The sequence below is a fragment of the Mercenaria mercenaria genome, chromosome 11, assembly GCF_021730395.1.
Source record: "Mercenaria mercenaria strain notata chromosome 11, MADL_Memer_1, whole genome shotgun sequence".
NCBI classification, from domain to species: Eukaryota; Metazoa; Mollusca; class Bivalvia; order Venerida; family Veneridae; genus Mercenaria; species Mercenaria mercenaria.
Window position 1 is genome coordinate 17,955,005 of NC_069371.1, and position 12,499 is coordinate 17,967,503.

General features: G+C 33.8%; 1 protein-coding gene across 1 annotated transcript in view; it reads left to right on the forward strand.

Annotated features, from left to right (window-relative positions):
* Positions 1–12,499, forward strand: part of LOC123530781 (calcitonin gene-related peptide type 1 receptor-like) — a 265,533-nt gene that overhangs the window by 174,547 nt on the left and 78,487 nt on the right. The window contains exon 2 of the mRNA XM_053518667.1: positions 7,401–7,455. The gene's annotated coding sequence lies outside the window, so the exon portion shown is untranslated. The remainder of the gene's footprint in view (positions 1–7,400; positions 7,456–12,499) is intronic.

Consider the following 12,499-nt stretch of genomic DNA (forward strand, 5'->3'; position numbering starts at 1 on the left):
GAAAATGGTTTTGCTGAATGAAACCGGTACTTAAATGATAATTACATTACAGTTGCATAACCGATTAATTTACTTTGTACTGATACCTGTTTACACTGGCAATTACATAACCTAAATTCTACTAGGATGTTATATCACTTGAGAGCGGTAAACGACAATTCATTTGCTTAAATCATTAAATCATTGTATCGTTTAAGAAACCAAACTCATTAGGTAAGGAGAATTTAAATATTGTAACCTATCTTTTATCTTCATAAAGATTAAAATATTGTTAATTTAAATTGATTATAATTGTTTCAAGAAAACAGTTATTTGTGAGTAGAAAATGCGGCATGTCAAATATAAAGCTGATGTAACACAAGAAATATCTTTAAAAATGATGGTCGGCGAATTGTAATAAGGAAAGAAGTTTATGAATTTTTCATCTAACATTCGTCTTTCATCTAACATTTTTCAAATTGCAAAACTAAATACCGCACTTTAAAAATTTAAATGCTTCTCTTTTAATTTTTCGCAAAGGTTTCGTAGGGTTGCAATTTTGTTTCGTTTATCCTTAGACGAACAATTACAGCAGTAGTTTGATGAAGATTCATGAAAAGAGGTCATTAAACGTGTTTATATTTTTAGCTAAATTGGTCCCTATCCCCATTTGTAACAAAATAGCAGGAAACCTTATGATATTGTTACACATCGAGTTTGATAAAAATCCATTACATTTTAGTGGTTAATGCGAAGAAAGGCATATCTACTTTTAACTATATAGTGGTCCCTAATAGGGCCCAAGTTCCTATATAAATAAATTTGGAAGAGGACCTTATAATGATGTTCCAGACCAAGTATGACAAAGATCCACCAAGCTGTTCATGAGAGGCTGTATAAAGGCATTTCTAGTTTTAGCTCTAGCAGCTCGTAAAAGGGGTCAAATGTCCCAGCTGAACAAAGTTGGCTGCGGGCCTAATAAAGATGCTACAAATCAAGTTTGATTAGAATACATGAGAAAAATCAACTAAAGGATTTTTTTATTTATTATTTTTATTTATTTCTAAAATAGGCCAACTGATCCCGCTTTAACAAATGCATATTCGCTATTCATGAATCTTTGGACAATGACGTCACAGCTATAAAAAAGTGAAGGTCAAGCAAAACATACAATTGTAATTATTTCAATATATCTGTTTCATAAACAAAGTTTGACCGTAGTCATATCACATAGATAAACTGTATGCAGCGTACCTTCATTTCAGTGTAATGAGATTCAGTCATTATATAGCATATATATAATGAAACAGATTTCAACTGAGTTCAATATTTGCATACCATACTAAAGAAAAATATTCATATATAATAAATCAGTTAAATAATTTATAACAAATATATCAAAGCAAACAAGTACTCATTCTAATATGCAATCTGAATAAGTCACAAAAGCAAGAAACCTTTTCATATACAAACAACAATTGTAACAAGGAAAATCTTTTAAAAAGCACTTCTCTACATAAAAGACTCTTATCACACCCTTATTCATGTGATACGCAGACCGTATTCAGCTCTTTCTTTAATTTGATATATGTTGGTATTTGAACAGGTTTTTATCATATTTATTAAACTTACTTATCATTTTGAGATATATCAATATTCTTGCTAAATATACTGAGCCAAAGTTAGCTTTAAAACTGTGAACAGCGTCGTTTAGGATAAACGCTTTGTCTACATTTCACTCAGCGTAGCACAATCAACAGAGTGAAAGAAATTGACACTCTCGTCCAATCAGGCAAAGTGTTGCATAAATCTTCCATTTTGATAAATTATCTATAATGCTTTATCAAGTAGTTTGATTTGCAAACTGAAGTCACGTGGCATAGGTAACGAAAACGAATTAAGACGGCGTTCGCCGAAAAAACTAGAAATCCATTTTATAAATAAAGTAGAATTAAGCATGACTTATATATAACATATTTCATACAACACAACCTCTGCTTTATGCTATAATTTGACATTGTTTGTCATAACTTATCTGACAGAATATGTAAAATAAAGATTTAAAAGTATCATTTGAAAGACATGCGACTTTCAATTATTCTAAAATTTGCTTAGATAAGACCTTGTTAGAATCAAACTTGATATATCAAGAGTCAAATATTATCAAATTGAACCATGGCCTTATGAGAGAGGGGAATTAAGACTTTTAATATGCAATATTTCCTATTGATACTGTGATGTTATTTTTATAGTACAAACTATTTTTAGCTCATTTGTTACGTAGTGAAAGGGTGACTTTTTGTGATCGCATTTTGTTCGTCGTCCGTCGTTCGTTCGTCCGTCGTTCGTTCATAATTTCTTGTAAACACGATAGATACCACATTTTGCAATCAATTACAATTGAGCTTACATACAACTTGTATTGGCATGATATCTCGGTGCCTTTCGAAAACTGGCCAGATCCCATCATGGATTCAAGAGAATGGCCCCTTAAAGGGTAAACAGTTGCTAGTTTTGGCTTGTGAACACGATAGAAACCACTTTTTTCAATCAACTATAATCAAACTTACACACAATTTGTATTGGTATAATATCTCGGTTCTTTTCGAAAACTGGCCAGATCTCATCATGGAATCCAGAGTTATGGACCCTTAAAATTTGCTATTTTCCGCTTGTGAGCACGCTAGATACCACATTTTGCAGTCAACTTTAATTGAACTTGCACACAATTTGTATTGGCATAATATCTCAGTTCCTTTCGAAAACTGGCCAAATCCCGTCATGTGTTCCACAGGTATGACCCCTTAAAGAGCCAAAATTAGCGATTTTGGCTTTTGCAGCCATATAGAGACTCTGATACAAACTTGCAAAATATCTTTAACAACCATAAATCTTGGATTCCAGAGTAACGGCCAGAGTAACGGCCCCTGATTGACCCCTGAAAGAGTCAAAATTTGTTAATTTTAACCTTATGAACACGACAGAGGTGACATTGTATATTTTATTTTAACCACACTTACACACAACTTAAGTCACAATAAGATCTCAGTTCATTTCAAAAACCGGCTAGATTCCATCATGGCTTCTGGAGTTACTGCTCCTGAAAGGGGTCAATCTTTTCTAGTTTGGCCCAATTAGCCAAATAGAGGTTTCATCAATGCTTTGATCTGACACAAACTTGCATAAAATGATTATCTTGATGATTCCTAGGCTAAGTTCGAAACTGGGTCATATGCGGTCAAACAACAGGTCACATGGTAAAATCAAAGGAAAAGCTTGTTAACACTCGTTCACATGATGTGCATGAAACTTGGTCAGAATGTTTGTGTGCATGAAATATCGCATGAATTTTGTATCTGGGTCATGTAGGGTTAAAATCTAGGCTACCAGTTCAAATAAAAGAATAAGCTTGTTTAAACAGAAGAGACCACGTTTTTTGGTCCAATCTTAATGAAAATCGGTAAGAATATTTGTCTCCATGAAATCACTAGGTAAAATATGCTTACACTGTTATAATTGTTATTGTATGTTACTCGGGTGAGCGACTTAGGGCCATCTAGGCCCTCTTGTTCAATTATTTGTGTTTGCAATATTATATCATTTTTAAAGGGATTCAAAACTGGAAACTTCGTATTTAAGGTATATAAAATAATTTGCCGATATGTAGTGCAAAATGTAACAATGCAGTGATAATAAAAAGCAGTAACAGCATTACAAAGTCGTAGAGTATATGAAGTGCTATAGAATTGTTCTTACTACCAAGTATTGTACGTAATTCCTTGCGCACATATAACATTAATTAGTAAAAGAACCTCTGGTTCATGCCAAATTAACAAAAAGACGTTATGTTTCATGTTAAATTGCGACCTTTAAGCAAAATGTTAATACTTTAAGGTTTTATATACGATAAACTATTTAACAATATCTAACCTATACGTTCAACCAAATTTCCAAATAGCATATAATACTTTGGTTTCTGTGCATGTAATATTATCTGAAATTCAATATCATATGCGCTGTAAATATATTGGATTTCTGTGCTTTTGGTATTATTTTTCATATTTCAGTGTTTACCCAGTATGTTTCATATACATAGTTTAATATGTATTGACTTAAAAAACTACAATGATCAAAGCACACTGGCTCGTTTTTATACAAATAAGATTATCACAAAACACACAAAAAATAAACATAAATGTCTAACAACAAATTCGTCACATTTCTTTCTTTTATTTAACTCGCACCCACACATGAAAGGTCATATGGCGACCTTTCAGCTTTAATGGTAATCCTCACTTGAAGAATTCAACGCCCCTATTGAGGCTCGAGCCCACATCGATGAGGGGCAAGTGATTCGAAGTCAGTGACCTTAAACACTCGGCCACGGAGGCCCCCATTTACGTGCTATGTCGCCTTAGTAATAAGTATATAACTATATCTAACATATATGTTCAAGAAAATTTCCAAATAGTATATCATACTCTCCACTGATTTAATATCTCATGTACAAAATCGATATTGGTTTCTGAGCATGTGATATTAATCGTAATTTGATATCACATGCGCAGTAAATATATTGGTTTTCTGTGCTTTTGATGTTATTTTTCATATTTCAGTATTCACCCAGTATGTTTTAATATACATAGTTTATTTATAATTATATGTATTGACTTTAAAAAAACTACATCGATCAAAGCAGAGACGGGCTCGTAATTATACAGTCAAGATTATCACAAAACACACAAAAAAATAGATATTAATGTCTTACAACAAATTCGTCACATTTACATGCTATGACTCCTCTCACCAACTCCGGAATGCAACATTTATATAATTGTAGATTTACATCGTTTCATTTAATATAAGGTTATAAAACTTGGTACTTGGTCCGTCTTTTATTACTTTGCCAAGTGTTACATTGACTTTTAGAGTTTTTCACACAAAGATAAAAGTTCATTTAATACTCGGTATGACAATAGAAAACTTATCTTTAGGAAACATGCGTACCCAGTCCTTCTTTGCAACAATACATGAAACAGATACGGGAATGATGCTAAAATGTAATTTTATTTTGTATTCATTCACCTAGGTAGAACCACCGGGCTTCCGTAAGCCAGTCTGACGACCTCCTTGCATGAAAAATTCTACGCACCAAGCAAGGTAAAGGGTTAGGGATTTGAAGTCAGTGACATAAAGCACTCAGCTAAGAAGGCCCCCTAGACTGATTCTGTTCATGGGAGGTAATGAAATAAACAACATCCCTTACTCCCTTGGTACCAACTTGAACAGAATTCTATCACTAAAAAATAAATAATCGCCATGATACCACAGCACCAGAAGATAACAAAATACTAGTTTTACGTATGAATGAACGTTTTTAACCTTCAGAAAGTTTCTGTTAATCGGAATACTCTGAAAATCGGCTTTTTCACATTGCTTAACAGAATACGGTTTCAAGAGTTTTCTCTGTAATAAACTATGCCCCATACATCAAGGTACTACCATTGCAATGCTATATCACTGAATACATTTGTAAAATATCATAAAACAATGAAAGGAACGATTTTGACATAAAAACATTATTCAGATATAGACTTTTATGGTGTAACAAAATACGACAACTTAATAAATAGAATTATTTTATTACCTTGAAAATACGTTTGAAATATTAAACTAAAATACAGCGAATTAATTCCGACGGTGCTCTCTAAACAATTCTAATGCCTTCGTTTTGTGGTAAATAAAGCGCTGTATGTTGTCGAAATTATTTAATTGTATGATATTCTAGATATTCCTGTTGTAACAATCAGTGCAAATATGTCCTCAGTGCGACGAACTTCCCTTTGCAATAATGTGTGAAGTAACAATTCTCAGTAAGGCAGTATCTTCTGGATTTTGGCAATAATTTGTGTAATAAATGTTCTAACTTAGCTTATATCGTCTGGAGTCTTGGCATTTTGTAAACCTATATCTTTTGAATCTGAGTGTTTATTTGTTAGCCGATGTCTTCTTGAAGCTGGAAAATGTACTCAGTAAGCCGATATCCTCTGAAAGGTTGAACTGTGTGTACGAAATATTGTGCTCTGTAAGCAGATATGTTCTGGAAGCTTGGCGTTTATGTTTAAAATAAATGGACTTAATAAGCCCAAACCATCTGGAATCTTGGCATTTATATGTGACATAAATGTTCCCAGTAAGGCGATATCTGCTGGAATTATGACCACAGAACGATACGTCGAGTGACAGGTCTCATTCATATTGTAATGTCTTTTTCCACAGAAGTCATTTAAGCCAATACCTTGCTGAATTAACGTGCAACTGATACTTCTCTGGTCCAGCTTGATTTCTGTAATAGTTTCATATTATTTTGGAGCAAATAAGCAAAGTTTTATAAAGTTTTAAGAAAATGTGTTGTTATAAAGAGGATATGCTAGTATAAAATGGTTGAATCTTTCAACATACATAATGTGGACTATTTGCAATCATTATTTGTTTGTTTAGTTTTTTTTTGTTGTTTTGGATTTAACGTCTTTTTACAACAGTATTCTAGTGACTTAAAGGTAATGACAGGTATCTACATTTAATGTTTTGAATAGAGCATATCATGTTTATAATGTACTTAACTATTTTGTGTAAATGATACGACCTACAATCGGCAACATTGATATTCCGCTTTCTTTAATTGGTGTTATTACATTAGTTCATTAGATTACTATGAATGATGAAATAGCTCAACAAGTATCTATGCACTTTGGATTTAAATTGGTCTTGTTTATTATTGTATTCTTTAAGTGTGTGTTTCCGTGATTTATTGTTGAATAGTTATTTAAGGTGAATTATGTGCTCATTTGCCGTGGTTTTTAAAGTTTTAAAACTTTTATGTAAATATCGATGCCATACAAATGCCGCTATAGTAAAAGGTTATTTTACCTTATTTGAGGGGGTTGCATTTTGGCCTCCGTGGCCGAGTGGTTATGATCGCTGACTTCAAATCACTTGCCCCTCATCGATGTGGGTTCGAGCCTCACTCGGGGCGTTGAAATCTTCATGTGAGGAAGCCATCCAGCTGACTTACGGAAGGTCGTTTGTTCTACCCAGGTGCCCGCTCGTGATGTTATAATGGTAGGAGGGGCACCTCGGGTCTTCCTCCACCATTAAAACTGGAAAGTCGCCATATGACCTGTCATGTGTCGGTGCGACGTTAAATCGAACCTACTCAAGGAGAAGACGACCATGAAAGATTTGTCCTGATCTGATAAGATATGATGTTCTTTTGGTTGCTCCTTTCGGGAGCGGTGCGATCAATTTTCAAAGAAGGTTTATGCAATGACGTTAAACGTGTTATCAAATACAAAGCGCATAGTCTGCTTACCGTATATAATTTGTACGATCTAACCAACTTGTTTTCCTTGTCATTTCAGTGTACGTTTCAAGACATGGCATAACTGAGCAGATATCGAAACAACAGCACCTGAGGTATGATTTAGTATTTACCAATTCATTCTTATAAGGCTACAGTTTAATCATAACTTTGCCTTTAAGTTTATCAGAGACGTTATTCTTATCGTAAAATTTGGCCATTCTTATCAGGGATTCGGATTCCTGAAATAAGTTGTGTAAAATAAAAGATTAAGATACATTGTATTGCTTTTCATAAAACGTTTTAGAGCTAACCTGCTGAGGATGCTTTAACCAATATTTTCACATGCACCGGAAAGGTGTACGTTTTCCAACTTCATGCCTGGAGCCCTTGAGTAAGATATTTGTGTCACACCGAATATTACATTCAGTTGTAAACATTGAAGCAAACTATTATGATAGCGAAAGCAGCTCTATATAATTATGTTGTCGGGAACTTAACAACCGAAAACTGGCAGAACATTTTTATTTGCAATTCAAAGTCAATACCATTTCATAATGTTCAAGTTTCTCAACACAGACAAGCTTCTTACATTGTAACATCAAAAATACATGTATTTCCATGTGTCATTTACTTTCAAACTGAACACGAATGATATTAAAGTTTCGATAATATGTATAAGAGGGTATTCAATTTTACGAGCGATTATACCAATTTTGAACATGGCGCATATACCTTAATACTTTAAGGGTTAACATAGAAGTATTTGGCAAAGGCTACTTTATACATTATTTGTAGGAAACAATGGATTTGCCTGTAGACTATAAATTACTTATGCTGGCGAAAAGATCTTAGAATCTATATTTTTACGAGATGCAAAATGTTGAGCCAGACTACAAAATTTGCCTCCTCAAATCAAATACGCAGGTCATGAATGAAGAAACATTAACTATTTTAGACAATGTAACACTGGCGTTAAAAAGCCCAACACGATGTTCATTGATCATGACTTTTATCAATCTATAACGAATGATGTCGTCTGTGGAACCATAAAAATAAAAAAAAATAAAAAATACAGTACGCATTTACAAAATAATTGGGTTATTATAACAGAAGCTCTATCTGGGATGTTTTATTCAGCTTGTGTAGCTTTTTACCTGATATGATTGCACGAGGCGCGCAGACTCAAACTTAACAAGAACCGAATACTAAATCCCAGATCTAGCTACTGTAATAATGACCCTAATACCACATACATTGTACTTTCACCCGTTTTGTGTGTTGTTTTGTTATTGGACGATGTTAAAATGGAACTTCGTGAAGTTTTTATATGCATTATTTAGAGAACTGTGTCAGGTCATGCATATCAATGAAAATAGTCCGGCAACATACAATACAAAAGGTGCAATATGGATTTTTCCCTCTTGTTCATATTTACATGTGAAATGCAATTGGTTTTTTACAAAATTAATATAGAGCGAGGTAAATCATAAATCAAATTCCATTTCATATTTTTGACAATGCATGAACTAATACGACTTGTATATATCACACCAATCTGCATAACACACATTTATTATATGAATTTCAAAGAAGCATCCATTAACTTTTTTTAAAAGTCATTCGAACATCACAGAGGAAATCTACAAAATTAACATTTTTTTTTGCACTATTACTGATTTTATATTCAAACACCATGACAGCTTCATAATCATATAACTCTCCCTAAAAAAGAATTTTATATACAATCAGCTGGCCACACATCAGGACATTCTATTTTTCGTCCAGTACTCCATAAAAAGTGAACAAATGAACGTTAAAACAAGAGACTGATATAAATATATCTACAATCTGTTCACAAAAATCCGAGAATGACAATGTTGTATACTATAATAAGGAAACAAGTTCAAAGCTCAACCATTTGGTAAAACACCAATGATATAGGTCTCCACAACTTTACAATTTATTTAGATTTCAATGGACAATATCCATAACATGTTGTTCAAGCCGGAAGATTTTTCCTCTTCTATCCTACTATTACCCTATTACATTGTGATGCGTTGTTTAAACAAGAACTCAACCAAGCGGGGCAATATACTCCCGAATGGTTAAATCAGAGGATGGGAGCATAATTTAAAGAACTTGACTGTTGAAGCCCAAAGGACAAGAACAACAAGGGGAAGAAATTCCAAAAAAGTTCTAAGTTCACAAAAAAATCCTAACCAGGTACAGGTATGTCAAAATACACCTTAAGATTAAAGATACCATCCATGGTGTACCATAGAAAAGTAGTCCTGGGTTTTCCCTACGGCAAAAATTAAAAAGTTCCAAAATAAGCTATTTATAGTAACATAAATGGGACGTGATTCAAAAATATTTTATTATAAGTGAACAGAAAAGTGATCTGCTAGATAAAAACGAGAGCACTGCAATGCAGAGCAATATCAAAAAGCAAAGTGATATATGACCTTTGACCATTAAGTGTGACCTTGACCTTGAAGCAAGTCATCCGAAACATGAATTCTTCATGTCGTCTCGGTATGGTGAACATTTGTGTCAAGTTTCATGAAATACTTTAAGGGGATGAAGAGTTACAGAGCGGACACAAAACAGCTAACGGACGGACGGACGGACGTACGGACGTTCGTACATATGGGTATTTATGTGGCTACCCTTTTGTTCTCTCTATTGTTCTTTTAGCCACCTTAAAAGGAAAATAGCCACATAAAAGCCTTACGAAGTGAATGACATCAAAGAAAAAATACAGTTACCTATTGTTGTTATAGCCACTCAAGTATGCAAATGTGGGCTCGGAAAGAGGGACGGATGGACGCCGGGGTATAACATAGAACGTACTGTTGGGCGTATAATAAAAACTAAAAGACATATGTAGCATTCTGACGTTTAACGTTTTAGCTGTATCTATCTTAATATATACTCAGTAAAAGTTCTAACTCGACACTTAGAATTTTGGATATAATTCGCTAACCTTTGGACATATTGTAACAAAATTTGGACACTATATAGATCAAATATTTAGTAAAAGTAATTCATGAAATATTTGCGTAAAATGGCAAATTCATTGAAGCGTGAACAATTTAAACAGTACAGCCCCAAAAATGAAAAGTCACACAATCCGAGTTCTTAGTATCTTAGTGTGCCCTCCGACAGCAATAATATTGGCTGTACACCTGGAACGTATGAATCGAATGAACGGTCGGATAGGCCTCTGTGGAAAAGCATTCCATATTCTTACAACAGCATTTTGAAGTCCATGGAGATTGCGAGGAACAGGTCTCAGATTCCGGACTCTTCGCCCAAGTTAATCCCACATTTGTTCAATGGGGTTTGAGTCAGGAAACTTTAAACACCGCAGTAGCACACGAATGTTGATTTCGTTTCAACTAGTTTTCGAATATCATATTATATAAAACATGTTGTTTAAGAGTGTACCTCTCGGTTTGATATGCCACCCTTGACTATTCCGACGCTGCATCCTCTCCCGTCTGGCGTCATCCAGTGCATACTTTTGGAAACAGGAAACTTTTATGTTTTTCACTTTGGACAGACAGATTTCATATACACCGGTAGATATTCAAACATGAAAAGCACGTAATGCACGTGCACGTGCACGTTGGAAATCGATGAAGGAGATGGTATTTGCTTAAAATAATATCGGTTATCTGTAGGACGATACGTAGGTACTAAGCAGACAACATATAAATATATTACCGGCTATAGCAAGAAAAATATTCATATTTCAAATATGTGGAGATAGAACTTTTGCTGAGTGTACATCGTCCATAGAAATACAAGAACTTTCCTGCACATTTATCTTTGTATAGTATAGCGATGTCCCGTCAATCAAGTAGACTTGATAGTTAGATAAGCACAAAACAGTCTTGGGCCAAATTAAATAGATTGACTTAATATTACAACTTTGAAAACTATATGAAAATAATATAACGTTCTTATTACGTTCTTTGGGGAAAAAGTTTATTCTGAGGACAAAAGTATTAAGGACAAAAGTAGCCAACATAGAAATTGATCGATTTCACATGCCTTTCTGGTCTTTAACTCAACTGGGCCGAAATGCGACAATAGGCGCTATATTTTCTACCCCTGTAGCGTCGATGTGCGACTATACGCGATTATCAAGACTCCTTAGGACGGCGATTAACGAGTATAGTCGCGGCACAGGTGTCATGATGATTGCGATAAGTACTTCTTAACTTTTGATAATCCTGACAAAAACAATTATTTCTTTGATGTTATAATAACTAGTTGTGCTAATGATTAGTTCCCTTGTTAAAACAAATGTCTGTAACTATGCGGTAATGTAAATGAAATAAAAAGACGATATCCGTTGTGTTTCATTCATACTGTATTTCAAAAGAGTAAAATAATGTCGTCGGCCAGAGATCTGTCTTAAAATGAAGAAAATATTTATTATCATGCTGATTCTGAAATATCATTTCCGTCGGATGATGATTCCGGCGATGCAGTTGCATTATCAGAGAAATGAAGTTTAGAAAATGTTAAGTTTTAGAAGGCTAAGAAATATTGGTACACTTACATCGCATACGATACAAATGGATAAAAAAATAACACAACAAAGCATGTTTCATAAAATGCAAAAAATATATGTAAATAAACGCATGTTTGTAAATTTAATAACCAATTAAAGATGGATGTAAATATTACAACTGAACTGTCTCAGCGCGTGACACACAACATTTGTGTACATGTTTAGAAATAGATTATACATCAAAATAAACCATTGATATTCACATAAAACGGGTGTAAATTTCGAGTAATGCTGATTTAAATATTCTTTGTTAATGATGCATTTCTATTTTTGGAATTTAATGTTCAAATATCTATTAAACGCAGCAGGTGTGTTAAAATTGTGAATATTTCGACGTGAAAATTCTGTTCTGTTTGGATATAAGCTACGGCCGAAATTGGATATAAAATATATTTGTTCAAACTTAGGATATTTTGTAAGTTTATTTTAATTTACTCCCAAATTAATAATGTTTCCTGTATGATTTCAACTGACTTTATGCGAATGTGATTATGATAATATTAGATAATGTTCTTCGACGTCAGGTGGTAATTCTTACCTCGCCGCAGCAGGTATGTTGCGGTACCGGCCTC